This window comes from Myotis myotis, unplaced genomic scaffold (assembly GCF_014108235.1).
Source record: "Myotis myotis isolate mMyoMyo1 unplaced genomic scaffold, mMyoMyo1.p scaffold_m19_p_8, whole genome shotgun sequence".
In the NCBI taxonomy this organism is placed as follows: Eukaryota; Metazoa; Chordata; class Mammalia; order Chiroptera; family Vespertilionidae; genus Myotis; species Myotis myotis.
In genome coordinates this window covers 8,764,160-8,779,700 of record NW_023416390.1, presented here as the reverse complement: position 1 = coordinate 8,779,700, position 15,541 = coordinate 8,764,160, and the positions used below count along the sequence as shown (strand labels likewise).

Genomic DNA, 15,541 nt, shown 5'->3' with positions numbered 1-15,541 from the left:
ACTTCACATCAGAAACTTCCCTGAAGGTTTATGTACTTCCCAGTACATTTATGTTAGCAATATCTAAATATGCCTGGCCTTAATAAAGGAGAAATAACTACATTTAAATGCAATCCAGAGGAGACCAGGAGTCAAATTCTACCAAAGTTTAGAAATGATAAATTCATGTTGTCATGGTAACTTTAGTTGATATCATCCATTATAGCTGAAAGAGTTCTTGCTCTGGGACTACCAGAACAATAACTGAGTTTATATATTCAATGCCACAAACCGGCACTAAATAAGCTTTTATTTTTAATTTTGGAGGCAGAAGATTTACACTTTCTCCTTGTGTGCTCACAATTTCAATATGGCACTACGCTAAGGCCATGGTATCACAGTGGGGGAGTCAACCCATGTACTGAATCCAGGCCAGCACTCACCCTTCCCAGGGGGAATGCCTGAGGAAGACAAAGACCCTCTAGGCCAGGACATTGGTAGTCACGTAGCCAGCATAACAGCCTCCACTTTCCCCTTTACAAATTCAACGACACGGCCCACATTTCCATAAAAACCCTCGTTGATCAGCAGTGGCAGAGTGGCAGATCCAACCATCTCACCGCTGTATGGCACTTCAATAAATAGGTTTTCTCAGTGATGTATTAGCAATCACTGTAATATATGAAAGTCAGCCCACACTGAGAACAATATTGCCTCCAATCAAAACCATTCTTCCTCAGTACACTACAGCGTTCTCCCCCTTCTGTAAGCAACAAAAGCTACAACAAAAGAACTTCCCAAACACCCACAGTTACAGAAAGAATGGCTCCAGCAAAATAAGTGTGAAATCTGTCCCTGGTACCTAATTTGTGTCTGAGTCTTCCTTTCAGGGTATTTGAGTACGGTCCTTTATTTGTCATTTGTCAGCAAAGCATAGAAATAAAAGTTTATTTTGATGGCCGGTGTACCTGACTATTCAGAGATTCAAAAAGTTGCTTTGTTTATTCTTACATTTTCCTGGCAGAAGATGTAAACATGCCTTTTTTTCCATGGCTTCCTGCTGTATTCATAATCCCAGGTGAATATTTCCACAAATGCAAACCACCAGGCAAGGCTGGCCTCAAGCAAAATGTGAAGGCAACTTCCTTCTGCTCCTTTTGTGCCCTTGGATGGGTAAAACCTGGGCCCCTCGACCCAGATTCCTTCTTTTCTTCCTTCCCAGTTGCAGGGAAGGGTCTATACCAGTGGTTCTCAACCTTCCTAATGCCGCGACCCTTTAATACAGTTCCTCATGTTGTGGTGACTCCCAATTTCATTGTTACAAACTGAACATAATGAAAGCATAGTGATTAATCACAAAAACAATATGTAATTATATATGTGTTTTCCGATGGTCTTAGGCGACCCCTGTGAAAGGGTCGTTCGACCCCCAAAGGGGTCGCGACCCACAGGTTGAGAACCGCTGGTCTATACAATTATTCATTCCAAGGACCTAAGTTACTACTTCTATAGCATTTGCAGTTTAGGCCCTGCTGTTGGGCACTTTATATCCTGTTTTATTTAGTCATAAAACCATAACAAAACAAATAGGTATTAGTCCCACGCCATACATGAAAAAACTGAGGTTTCTTAATTAAATAATTTGCTGAAGTTCATCGAGCCAGCCAATTACATGAGTCAAAGCCAGGGCATTCAAGGACCAAATGTGTCTTCCTTTTCTTCTAAACCGTACTGGTCTTGGGAAAAAGCCCAGAGTTGTAATATACGCTTTCCCATATCAGAGAGCAGGAAAGTGGAAGCGCAGACATTTGAAGCGCCCTTTTGAGGGGTGCAGGTTCTGCAATCACCTCGTGGAGGCAGCCACCTTTCTTATGCACACGTGAGACTGGCCTGCCCACAGGAGACAAAGCAGCAGCTGTACCACAATTTAGAAAAACCCAGCCCTACCTGTGCCTTCCCTTTTCTTCCCAAGCTGCACATATGGTACAAAGGGACCTCCAGACCGGCGGAGATGCCAATTAGTGAGCAGTGTTTGGTGTTAGGGGCCTGGAACCAGGGACCAGCCAGCATCCAGGCAAGCTATGAAACCAATGATTAAACGAACAGAGTTTCCTGCCGGTTGCTGGAGGCCTGAAGGAGCCTAAAGAAGCCTGGCAGGGAGTAGCAGGGAGGGGCAGGCCTTGCAGCTCAGAGGCAAGACTACCGTCCAGGGAGGCGTGGAGATACGTGTTGGCACACTCACCCCAAGCCATTTGGGATTGCTATGCAAGAACTCGAAGCAGGGACTTGGGAAGTGAAAATTTGGTTACCCGAGGATGAGGCTGCTATGGCTTCCTAGGTCAATTGTCTGGCCAGGCAAGCTGCACGGTCAGCAGGCTGGACAGTCACTAAGGGAGCTGTGAGGCGCCTGCATGGGGCCTAAACCGCTCCCAGATCCTGCAAGTGGGGCAGAAATAATCCCAGCAGGGTGGCCCCCACTTTCGCAGGCCGTTTCTATAGATGGGTGACTTTCATCCTTTCATTTTGAGCACAGAATCTTGCCTCTTAACAGAATCTCTTACTAATGCCTAGTAGGTAAAAGCAAAGAAACAAAACCGCTCAGAAGCTAAGGGTTCAACAGGACACAGCGTGCAAACTCCCAGGAGAGCGCGCTGAGTCACGCGGAGTCGCGCTGCCTATCAGCCTTCCCTGGAACCTGATCCTGTGAGCCTCTCCTGATGGTCATGGCTTCTTCCCCTCACCGCCACGTTCCTGGCTCCTGCTCCAAACGCTAAGCTCTGCTTCCGATCACCGGTCGGCTTTTCCACTGTGAAAACCTGAAGCTCTGCGTATCTCATAGGCCACAACGTATCTTCCGGGCCTTTCTGAGGGCCCATACGCCTGCCCTCAAAGCCTCGGGGGCTCATGGCTGCCAGATCGCCGTCCTCAAGATCTGGAGGCATGCCGCGCTTCTGCAGGGCACAGACCAGTTGTTGGGCATGGCGTTTTGTTTGACACACAGTGGCCATGGGATGTGCATATTATTGAGGCTCAAGACCCATCGATTCATTGGCTTGCTCAGGATCCTACAGCTAGACAGTGGGGGGAGCCGGGACATAGCCACTGGGAAGGGTCAATGGCCGGCTGGAGGGCTCAGAGACACGGGCGTGGCTCTCAGCATCCCGCCTGGTGCCTCACGGTTGGGAAGCTCCCATGGGCTGTGACTCCACTTGTCCTTCCCTGCTCCTCCTGTCTGTCTCAAATGCTCCCTCTAGCACACGAGGATCCCTGCTTCCCACTCCTGACGGTGGCTGGGAGACAGTTGTGCTTTCATCGCGACTTCAGCACTGTGAGCATTGCCTGTAATTCTCCTGCCTGGCGCTTGCACAATCCGTCTCTCCGATTCTGAATCTGCTCTGAAGCACTTTGTATCTCTGGATTGAAGAGACAGGGTGACTGCTGCCTCTCTATGCCTGTAGGGCTGACTTCATCACTCAGAGAGCTCCTGGGCTGGCTCTCGCAGGAAGCCTCTCCTGGGAATGAGGAGATGTCCTATAACGATGCTGTCCAGTGGGACTTGAATGTGAGCCACACAGGTAATTTACAATATCCTAGCAGTCACGTCAAAAAGGTCAAAGAAACATGTGAAATTAATTCTGATATGCATTTTATTTAACTCTATCCAAGATCTGTTTCAACCTTTAATCTCTATTAAAATTTGTCAGTGAGATGTTACATTCTCTTTTTCCTATGAAGTCTTTGACCCCATGGTGCATCTGATGTTTGCAGCCTATCTCGATTTGGACTAGACGTACTTCAAGGGCTCACTAGCCAGATCCAGCTGGTGGCCGTGGTACTGGTCAGTCCCTTGCTCCCACCCCTCCTCTCATTTCTCTCCTGGAACGACTCCTGCTCTGCAGTGGGGATGATATAGGCAGGGGCCGACAGTGGGGACCAGGAATTAGAGGAGACTGTAATACACACCTGGAGGGAGAGCCCAGCTCACAAGGAGCTTTTGTTCCAGGCTAGAGAGCTCTGATTTTATCCCGGAGCAGCACTGACTCTGCTGGAAGGTTTCAAGCAGCAGAGTCGTGATTACATTTGCCTTTTAGAAAGGCAGCCGTGTGGGGAGTGGAGTGGAGGCAGGCCAGGCAGAAGGCAGAGAGACCAGCTCCCAGGCGACTGCAGTGATCCGCCAGAGGAGTGACGAGGGCATGAGCCACAGCAGTGATGGTGGCCATGCTCTAGAGGGGTGAGGGCAGGTGCAAGACAGTTAGAAAAGATAGTGTCCACAGGGTTTGGTGATCAGTAAAACGTAGGGATTGAGGAAGCACAAGGAATCTACAGCAACTCCCAGATTTTAAACTTGGTGAAGTAGGTTTCACTGATTAAGAGAACACAAAAAATACGCTGCTTGTGGAGGTGGAGTTTTGAACCTGGAGCAGAGGTCAGAAGAGTTCAAGGTTGATTAAGGAATCAATGGCATATAGGTGGTAGCAGAAGGAAACAGGTGAGTTGCCCCAAGGCAAATGTGGAGAGTGAGTAGAGGGCTGAAGGGGCGTGTCAGCATTTTGAAAAACCCTAACTTAACTCTGGTGCCGTGTCACATATAGAAATTTTTTGATATTTGCAATCACAGTAAAACAAAGACATATTTTTGATATTTATTTTATATATTTAAATGCCACTTAACAAAGAAAAATCAATCAAAAAAATGAGTTCATAGGTTCGCCATCACTGCTCTAGAGGATGCTGCGGTTTGGGAGGACGAAAGGAACCCACAGAGAACTAATACAGAACACTGGGCAACAGGGAAAAACAAAGAGAGAAGAATGTCTCAGAAAACAGATGGGCAAAGTTCCAAGGGGCAGAGAGAGGTCATTAACACCAGCACAGGTCCAGAATTAGAGGAGAATCCTGGATGACAGATCTGGCGGTTTGAAGGACAGAGGTGGCCATTATGAAAGGGCAGGATTGTGGAGGGTTGGAGAGAATGAGTAGGTGGGAGGAGCCGGTATTGCATGAGGACTTATCTTTCAATGAGCTGCCTTCTGAGGCCAGGAATGGGATGGAACATAACCATGCAGACAGAGAAGGAGCCAAGGGGATTTTGTTTGTCTTGTCTTCTGTTTTGAGAAAAATGAGGACTTACACATGCTCATGCACTGAGAGAAAGGGTTGGTTGAGACCCTGAAGACAAGGAAGATAAAGAAGCCAGATCCCTGAGGAAGCAAGGGGGGATGGCGTCCAGAGAGATGAGCCCCAGGTTGGAAAAGGTACCAGAAAGAAAAGGAGTGGGGAAGATCTGGTCATTTCTAAGATATAACATTAACATTGCAAAATTTTCCTTGTGTAGAAATATAGATGAAATATAATTGCACATGAAGGTATGCTTTTTCTTTAATAGTTCTTGGAATATTACCAAGCCTTTCGCACACCTTTGGACTGACTTCACCTAAACGTCACCTCAGGTGACAGTCATCACCCGGGGAGCCACCGTGGTTGTTTATAGCGAGTGGCCTCTCTGATTGGTTGGTGTCCAGTGCTGAACTGATGGGTAAATATTCTCAATGTCACCATGCATTACCCCACAGGGTAAGGTAAGAAGAAAGCGGGGGGTGGGGGTCAGACACCAAACAGGTTCATCTGCCACTTCTCAGCTCTGCTGATTCGATCAAGCCACGTGACTTCCCTGAGCTTGTGTCCTCTTCTTAAAAGGATACATAATCCCTACCTTGCAAGATCATGTGAGGTTTAAATGAGATGACCAATAAGTGTGAACTATCATGATGATGATGATAATTGTAGCCACTGTGTTTTGATTTGCAGGAACTGGGTGTGCTGATAATGAATGCGGGCTTTGCAACAGTTAGCACCTGGATCCATAAGGAGAACTTCAGAATCAATCCTGTTAGGAAGGGCCCTTGAAAATCCTACAGGCCATTCGAAGTTTGCATCCTTTCTTCATCCAGTGCCTACTCAGTCCCTGCCCTCAGGCTGCCTGGGCTTGGCACCTGCTCTACAACTTCCTCAACCTCCTAGGCTTCAGTATTGCTCTTCAGTGAGCCGGGAGTAATCAGCATAAGCACTTCAAAGCACTACTTTGAGGAAGAAAGGAAATCATGCATGTATTTAAAGGAGACACTGCCTATGGTATAGCCTATGCTTGAATGCACTCAGTCATGGCGGGCTTACCATCTAATGCAGGGGTCCTCAAACTACGGCCCGCGGACCACATGCAAATACAAATATTGTATTTGTTCCCGTTTTGGTTTTTTTTACTTCAAAATAAGATATGTGCAGTGTGCATAGGAATTTGTTCATAGTTTTTTTTTAAACTATAGTCCGGCCCTCCAACGGTCTGAGGGACAGTGAACTGGCCCCCTGTTTAAAAAGTTTGAGGACCCCTGATCTAATGAGATAGTGCAGCCCATCACAGGACTAATTCCCTTCCACTGACCCCAAATCTGTCTCTCTGAAACATACCCATTGGTCCTAGTTTCATAATCCACGGGGGTAGTTCTACCGACTTACACTAGGGTTCTATATATAACACTATGTTTGCCCATTTACTGAGCTCTGCTGGGCAGTGTCTATATGGCTGTCCACTTGGGAGCACAATCGGGAAGACATTCCCTCTTTACATCACCGGGAGAGTTCAGCCTTCAGCAGTGTTTCCATAATGCAGGAGGCCTTTCTGAGCATTCTAAGCAAGTTGGATGCTACCCAGGAATGCACTGCTTACTTTGCTTACAAGACTTATTTTGCGCTTTATGTCGAGGTCAGTTCAGCACTTGGCACCGGAAGTAATTATTGCAGGTGTCACTATATCCTTCAAGTTTCATTATCAAACCCCGCAGACCACCAACGCCCAGGAGAGCCCTGGCATACGTACGACCCAGGGTAGAGTTAAAAACCCTGCAATGCCTGCCCGGCACTGCCCCTGCCCTCCCCTATTCCCATGCCCCTGTATTTCCAATAACAGCTATGACGTCTTACCCCAATCCCTTTAATAATCAGCTCAAACAATGATGACACTTTAGCAGGTCCCTGCCGCACGCCCCTGCCCCCCACCAGGAGGAGGAACTTTTCCCTTGGAGCTCTCTTAGACCCTTGTTTCTGGGATACATGTTATTTCTCCTTCTTGACTATAAACTCCTTCCTGGCAGAAACAGTGCCATGTACTACGTGAGTCTTATTAAAAGTTTAAAGATTTGGGTTTTGTCCTCAACACAATAGCAGGGGTGTGGCATCTCTTCCCTACTCAACTTTCATCCCCAGATGGATCTCCCAGATAAATTTATTTTTAACATTACAAGGCAGCTTTTAAATGAAAAGATTGGGCAACCCAGTGATAAAGTCTAGGATTTTAGGGCCGATTAGCGGAACTTTTATACAATTGATAACTCTAGTCTAAATTGTTTTATGTATAAAATACTGGCACAGCCTGCATGCCTTTATTTTTGCTCACTAATGGGACCCATCACTCACCTTAAAATAATGATAACTTCCTTAATTCTAACTCATACCTGCCAGCCTCCATCGTTATCTCCACTCTGGAAAATGCCAGGCCTCCGAATCCTCACAGCTGACGAGTAAGGAGGCTGATTAGAATCACTGAAGAAAAATGGGAAAAACTCCTTGACAAATGCCTCCTTCAAATGCCTGTCTGTCCCTGTGACCCAATGTCAACATTAATTTCTATGTTGACAAATATTTATGAAGGTCAGGACTAGGTGTCAAGCTGCAGCCTAGGCTCTGGGGACACAATTGGGAGCGGTACACAATATTAAATCCCACCATTAAAAAAAAAAAATCCCCTTCTGGTTGTCCAGTGCCTGCTATACCCAAGGGCCTGTAAACGATTCAAGGATAGCGCACATCGTACAACAGTGCCCTCAAGGAACTTGCAATCTAGATAGGAAAGAAAAAATCACAAACACAATAGTATAAGAGAGGGCCTGATGGGCTAAAGCAGCGGTTCTCAACTTGTGGGTCGCGACCCCTTTGGCGGTTGAACGACCCTTTCATAGGGGTCGCCTAAGACCATCCTGCATATCAGGTATTTACATGACGATTCATAACAGTAGCAACATTACAGTTATGAAGTAGCAACGAAAATAATCTTATGGTTGGGTCACAACATGAGGAACTGTATTTAAAGGGCCAGAAGGTTGAGAACCACTGGTCTAAAGGAATGATGCAGACAAAAGGGCAGAAGAGAAAGAAACAGATGAGGGTAACATGGACAGGTGGACTTGAACTTAAAGACTGTGGTTAGGTCAGAGGAAAAAGGAAAGACATTCTAAAAGGTAAATCATGGACTGTACCAGATAGATCAGTTGGTTAGAGCATCGTCCCAGTGCACCATGGTTTTGAGTTCCAGCTCCAGTCAGGGCACATACAAGAATCAACCAATGAATGCATAAATAAGTGGGACAGCTAGTCTCTCTCTCTCTCTCTCTCTCTCTCTCTCTCTCTCTCTCTCTCTCTATCTTTCCCTCCCTCCCTCCTCTCTCTCAAATCAATAAACAAAACAAAAACAAAAACAAAAACAAAATGTAGATCATGAACAAAAGGGTACAAAGTCACCTTTGAAGGCCAGTGATATCCAGTTGGTAGGCGTAAAGGTTCATGTTGGAGTGAAGTACGTTAAATTTGGGCAAGACCATGAGGCACATTGAAACAGGTTGCGGGATTAGACTTTATGTCAAAGGCAACTTGGGGGGCAGGGCATGGAAAGATTTTAACTCTAGAAGAGCACTTTAGAATCAGATAAACCTGACTTCAACACAGCCTTCCTGTGAGACAATTCTTGGAGAAGTTTCAGAGAGGTCCATGTGACATGACGGAAGTGTGCAGAAGGGGGCAGACTCAATCACCCGAGAGCACAGCGATGCTGAGGGCCTGGCTCTCTGGGGAAAGTGAGAATACAGAGGACAGGTGGGGCTGGCTCCATGGAAGTGTTACAAAGGAAGAGTTAACAGGACCTGATGCAGAGTTTTACTGAGGGAACCAGAGAGTGGAGTCAGGGTGGTTCCTAGGTCTCAAGTCTGGGTGATGAGGAGAATGCTAAGACTATCAAGAAAAGGAAAGTCTTTTCACTGTGCAAGGAAAAGGTTTAGCAAAGAACATGAACAGTTTGTTATCAGGCAGGAGGCCTTTTAGCCTGACAGCAGGACATCCACTTAGGAAAAGTCTGTTAAATGGGCGCATAAATGAATACGGATAGTAGTTGTGTCAGCACCAAAGATTTGTATGATGCAAAGGCAGATGACACCATCACAATTAAGAATTTCTTATTAGAAACTAGTGGCCTGGTGCATGAAATTTGTGCAGGAGGTGTGTATCCCTCAGCCCGACCTGCACGCTCTCCAATCTGGGACCCCTCAGGGGATGTCTGACTGCCGGTTTAGGCCCGATCCCTGAACCGGCAGTCGGACATCACTCTCACAATCCGGGACTGCTGGCTCCTAACCGCTTGCCTGCCTGCCTGATTGCCCCTAACCACTTCTGCCTGCCAGCCTGATCGCCCTCTAACTACTCCCCTGCCAGCCTGATTGATGCCTATCTGCTTCCCTGCTGGCCTGATCACCCCCAACTGCCCTTCCCTGCTGGCCTGATTGCCCCAAGGCTTCTATTAGTATAGATACTATTAAACAAAGGTAATGGGAATGATATAAAGAGAGAAAAATAGATTATTTTTCTTAGATGTGGTACTTAGTGGGTCCTGTCCAGTGCCACAACACTGAACGCATTAAGTTCTGTGGCAATTCAACATATGGCCTATTTACATAACAAGCATCGAAACTCCAAAATAGCCATTTTGATGTGTCAAGGAACTAACACCTTCACAGCAGACTACTTCCCAAAAGGGAAGAGAAAGAAAGGTTTGTTTTTCTTCTATCATTATGTGTACTGGGTCATTAACTGTTTGTATCATGAAAATCTTATTTTAATTGTGTGATTACACGGCAAGGCAGAACAGTGATGGCATGAATTGATTAGTTGAATTATGCACAATCATGTAGAGATCAATAAACAGACTCCATCACTCTGTCACATTATATTTCTGCCCTCAGTCCTGTGTCATGTTTATAAAAGCAACTGTTCTGCGCACAAAAATTACAGCAGTCTTATGATGCAGTTGTCACAGTCGAATAATGGTAACAGGTCTACAGAAGATGACAGGAAAGAAGTACTGTGGGACAGAGAGCAGGCAGAATCTGGGTAATGCACACAGAGCCCACCCCATTCTTATTCGGCGAGACAGGTGGTGACAGCTCAGATCTTCCCCGGAGCAATCTCAGAGTCTCCCATTTTATCAAACAAAACCAGAAGTTCCTGCCCCGGCTCACCTCCTAAGATGCTGATTAGAACTGTGCAAAGGTAGTAGAATGAAGGCCACCTCCGAGTGCGCCTTCAACACAAAAGCCATCAATGAATATTCATGGCTAATCACAGCACAATTCTATGATCAGAAACTGAGATACTGATAACACTTAGGACCCAAAATGAGCCATATCTCAAGATTAACTTCTGACGGAGAAGTATTCCTATTTGCACAGCAAAAGTGACCTATGAGCTGCTTGTGAGTGGCAGTGCTTCAAAGACTGCAGTGATGTGGCCCAAGCATTTTCCTTCCCTGATCATTACAGAGATGGCAAAGCAGCTCCCGAGCCCAGGGATACTGTACCCACAAGGGCCACCTGAAAATCAATGGGCGCACAGAACCGATTACAGGACTTCTATTGGGGGCCTCCCATAAACAAACAAAATGAATACAAAAGGAGTCTTGATCCCTCTGCCTGTCCAAGTAAGTATATGAAACGAAGCTGATTCCTAGAAAATCATTTAATATTTTCAGAGGCAAGGATTACAGAAAGAAAGAAAATTGCCAATTAATATACTCCTTTCCCAGATGTTGAGTTTTTACTATCCGCTTAAATAATCTCTGCATTCAAGTGATTGCATGTTTTATGCAAATTATCTTTGGGGCTAGTCTAGTTGTGTGTGTGTGTGTGTGTGTGTTTAAAGCCACAAAGATACAGAATTTTACATGCTTTCTGTTCTGCTGCTCCATAAAATAGGTTTTAACAAAGCTTGAGTTTAATCCAAAACTCTAATTAGAGACTGCGGCAATGAATGCCTTATCCAAACAGAAAATCATTCCCAAAGTTGATTTTTCCCCCCAGTTAAAGATCCAACAAATATGATCAGACCCAGGTATTTTTAAACACTGCAGTCACTTGATAAAACTGCCCCCACCCACACAACACACTGCTCTCTGCTGAAGTAATACAATTGTCTAAGGCCAATGACATACGTTACCCGAAAAGCAACTTCCGTCTTTATTTTCAGTGCATCTTTCAAAATAACCGAATTTGTTCCTTATTCTTTTTTTTTCTTAATGAAGCAATTTCTGACTTCCTATCCTTTTTTCCCCCCCTCCTGCCATATTGCAATCAGCTTTCTCTCTAGAAAACATAATCCATCAGAACGGCAATGAATCATTCCTGTAAGACGAACTAAAACGCTGTCGTAAAGGTCACACGACCTTCCTCTTTCAAATAGTGGCACCCAGCCTCTCCCTCTGCATTGGTTCTACAATTTCAGAGCCGTTTTTTTTTTTTTCTTACTTGCGAAGGGACGAGTAAAAGTTTCGAACACGCTTTTTAACATTGTAAGTCAGCAAGCGGAGCGGCTCCACAACATTGTATGTGGAGATGGGCTGTGTTGGAAGCTCACCAGCTCTCAAGCCACAGACTCTGTCATCTCCTCAAAGGAAATTCTGTACATAAAGAATCAGGACAGGGTCAGGGCTCCAAGCCCTCGCAGCCACTGACATCAGGAATGCTGGGCGCTGAAAGCTTAGGAAGTTCACGAACACACACACACCAACCCCCAAGAACAGGGACCTCCGCTCGGGAAGGTGCGAGGCTTCGGTGGCATCCCGGTCCAGGCTCAGCCCGTCCTCTCCTGCGGGTGCAGGGAGACGACACCGAGCGGAGTGCGAGCGGGCAGGAGGGTGCGGAGAGCGGGACGGACCCTCCTGCCCCGGGAAACGGCCGCTGTCCCGGGGCTGCGTCCTCTGCACAGTCCCGAGCTCGGCCGCCGCCGCCTGCGACTCCGGTCCACCCGCCCGGACACCGCGGCACCACCGCTTCGTCCCGCGGCCGGCGCCCGGCGTCCCCTCCGACCCCCGCCCCCCCTCCGCCTGAAATCGCGGCGAGTCCGCGGGCACGGGGGCCGCCGCATCCCGCTCCCTCCGGTGCCCAGGGGCGTGGGGCCGCGGTCGCGGGCAGGGTGGTCCGCCGGGGCGGGCAGCTCCTGGCTGGCAGCGAGCGGGGCCGGGGTGGGTGGCGCTCCGCTCGGCCAGTGGCAGGGGGCGCTCGCGCGGGGAGGGCAGCGCGGGGACCGCGGCCGATTCAGATCCGGGGCGGGCGGGTCCACGTCGGAGCGCGGCGGCCACCAGCTCTCCCAGGGCGCGCAGGGGTGCGGGCGCCCGGCTCCTCTCCCCGCCCGCCCGCTCGCCCGCCCGATCGCGCCGTGCGGGGCGGGAGAAAGGAAGGACGGCGACCTCCGCGTCCGGTCCGCGCCGCCCGCCGGCGTCGGCGCCGAGCAGGGCCACACCCAGCGCCCGGGAGGCGGCGGGGGCCGGGCGGCTCGGGCTGCCGAACGTGCGACCCGGACCGAGCCCCCGTCCCGCCGCGCAGGCCCCGCCGCGCCCGTCCTCCGTCCCGCATCCGGGCCCGGGCCCGGCGGGTGGGGAGGGAATCCCGGAGGCGGTGGCCAGGCGCCCCGCGCTTACCTCTCTGCCGATCGCCGGGCACTCCGTCCCGGACCGGGGACCGGGATCGGGGGCGCGGGCGCGGGGGAGGCTCCGCGGAGGTGGCGGCCCCGGCGGCGCGGGAGGAGGGCGGGCGCGGGGAGGGAGCCGCTGGCTGGGCCGCGCGCCGTCCCGAGCTCGCCCAGCTGCCGGCGCTCGCGGCGGAGGGCGCAGCCTGCTCGGCCCCGGCGGATGCCTCCGCTGACACCACTCGGCCGGCCCGCCGCGCCCGGCTCTCCCGCCCCCCGCCGGCGCCCCCGCCCCCGGCCCCGGCCCGCCCGCCCGTGTCACTCACCCGGCGCGCACTCCCCCGCGGCGCCCCCCGCTCCGCTCGCACCCGGCGCCGCTCACGCCTCTCGGTTTTGCATCCGCTCGCACGCACGTTCTGACACCGATCCCTTCCCTCCCGCGCCCTCCCAGCTCCTCTCCCACCCACTTTCCAGAAGAATCGCTGCCACACTTTGCTTGCTTGCCCCGCACCAGCCAGCTCGCCGTTCCCCCGGCCGCCGCCTCTGTTAGTGATTTGGTCACCGCCGACACGTGTTGCAGGAGGGGCACCCCCACACCCGGGAGCGCGAACTCTGCCCCCCGCCCCGTGGACAGAGGCGAGATGCTGCCCCTTTGGGGAGGTTGCAATGCTCTCCGGTGCTGAGCCAGGCGCCAAACGTAAACAAAGGGAGCGGGTTCCGAAGGGACCCGAAGAACCAGGCGCGGGAAAGTCCTGGGCTGGGGTCCCACCTTAGAAACCCCGCCAGCCCGGGGCGCCCTGGCCCCCCCTCTTTCGCTGCCTGTGCACGCCGAGCTTCTGGAAGGTGGTGGCTCTGACCGTGTGCGATCACCGAGGTCCAGATTGGCACCTGGGCATCGGCGTGGGGTGCTGCCTGGGAGGAAGCAGTGGGGAGCGGAGAGGCAGTTTCTCAATCATTATTCATGATGGAAGTACTTTGGATAACGCACTCTTCCCAGGCAGCTCTCCAGTTCAGTTTAGTTTTATTGAAAGGATGGCTTCGTTGCCTCCCTTTTCCGGAATACCAATAACGGCGTCTCGGCGGCTCTTTGGATGTCAAAGCCCCTTGCAAATATCAGACCAGAGTTGGTTATGCGTCTCACGCCCGGACCCTGAGGGGCTCCTGAGCAGTAGGGCGGAATGGTCTATATATCACCCGATGTGCGGGAATCATAATTTGAAATAAAATACAAACACCTTTCTGGCAAAGTTCAGATCTGCTAACATAATGTGCCCCAGTTGGCAAAGCACAGCCATAATAAGAAAGAGAGGCTGAAAGGCAAGGAATACATTTTCTTACGTGACTTGTGCTGGTGGTTCTTGTTATACCGGATGGGTGCGTGGGGTCTTATGATTTATTTCACGAGCATTTGTAAGTGCTTTATAAGTATTAACTTGATTTAATACTTCAAACAATCCTTTTTTTTTTTTTTTTTTTTTGTCCGTTTCCATAGATAAAGAAACGGAGGCATGAACAGGTTAAGTAACTTAGCGAGTAAATGGTGGAGGGAGGATTTGAACCTACATGTCTAGCTCTGCAGGGGCTGCAGCTAGGAAAAAGTGCTTTTTCGAAGTAATGTAACATATAAATATAAAGGATAAACACCATCCTATTGCTTATTAAGTTTAGGTGGAAAAGGTAATTTGCAACAATTTGACTTGAAATTTGATACGCTTTTTAGGTTCTCTGGCAAAATAATTTTAGCTCTTTTGGGTTCGCTCCATAGTTAGAATTCCAAAATAAAGAATAAATTATTGCTTTCCTAAGAAGGATTTTGGAAATAACATTGAACTCAGTTTTCATTTCTTTCTTCTACAACTTCACAATCTTCCCAGGACTCCAAATCTAACTGGCTTCTTCCTCAAGTCTGAAAGAAACATGACCACAAGGAAGAAAGAGTTTTCTGGAACTCACACACGTGGCTTTTACATCTGAAGTCTATTTCCCAGTTACTGGGTACTATACATAAGAATAACTGGTATGTGTTTTGAGAGCAAAAATGTTAAAACATTCCATTGATGAAAAAAAGAGAGAATGGGGATGTAATAGTAACCATTGTCCCACAAACTGGACTAAAACTAATTCTCTATTAGGAGGCCTACCCCATGCAAAGACAATTACGAAGTTACTAAAAGAAATAATTATAGCTTTCAAGAGTTAGCTAAGGGAACTAGCCAGAAAAAAAAAAAAAAATCAGACTTTTGAAAGTTTTATAGACAGTGAGTTTCAAATCAAACAAGTCTTTTTCTGTTTAATTTACTCTGGAAAAAAATGAAAATGTCTGTTTCTGAGGGAGAGGGTATGTATTGTTGTTGGCATCAGATATTGAACATTTATTTGAAAAATTACATTACTTGAAATTTTGATCAGGAGGTTATCTGTTTAATGGTAGTATGATTCTATTCAAAATGATTCTCTATTATTATAATCCAAAAATCTCTTTTTACTACTTTCAAAACTAAATAGAAAAGTGAGGGTCTTTCCGTCGCCCATCCTCCTTGCTTCTCCAGAAATAAAAACCATCTTGAATTTTGGGTTTATCATTCGCTTGCTTTTTAAAAGTGTGGTTTTAAAAATCACAAATGGATATATGTATCCCTAAACAATGTATTGTTTAATTTTTGCTTGGTTTCTGAAGCTTATAAAAATGGTATCATACAGCTAAAAAAAAAAAGAAAAGAAAAGAAAAGTGAGGGTCTTGAAACATCGATTCGTTGTTCCAATTATTTATGCATTCATTGGTTGA

The 15,541-nt window shown here is 48.3% G+C and overlaps 1 protein-coding gene across 4 annotated transcripts in view; it reads right to left on the bottom strand.

Moving 5' to 3' along the window:
• SPATS2L (spermatogenesis associated serine rich 2 like) overlaps positions 1 to 13,298 on the bottom strand; it is a 146,112-nt gene extending 132,814 nt beyond the window's left edge. Inside the window, exon 1 of one of the 4 annotated variants that reach the window (XM_036319015.1) lies at positions 13,224 to 13,298. The gene's annotated coding sequence lies outside the window, so the exon portion shown is untranslated. Of the gene's footprint in view, positions 1 to 12,769; positions 13,022 to 13,082; positions 13,186 to 13,223 lie in introns of those variants that run through there. The other 3 variants (XM_036319014.1, XM_036319013.1, XM_036319018.1) reach the window with 3 other exon arrangements.
• Between the last annotated feature and the right edge of the window lie 2,243 nt (positions 13,299 to 15,541).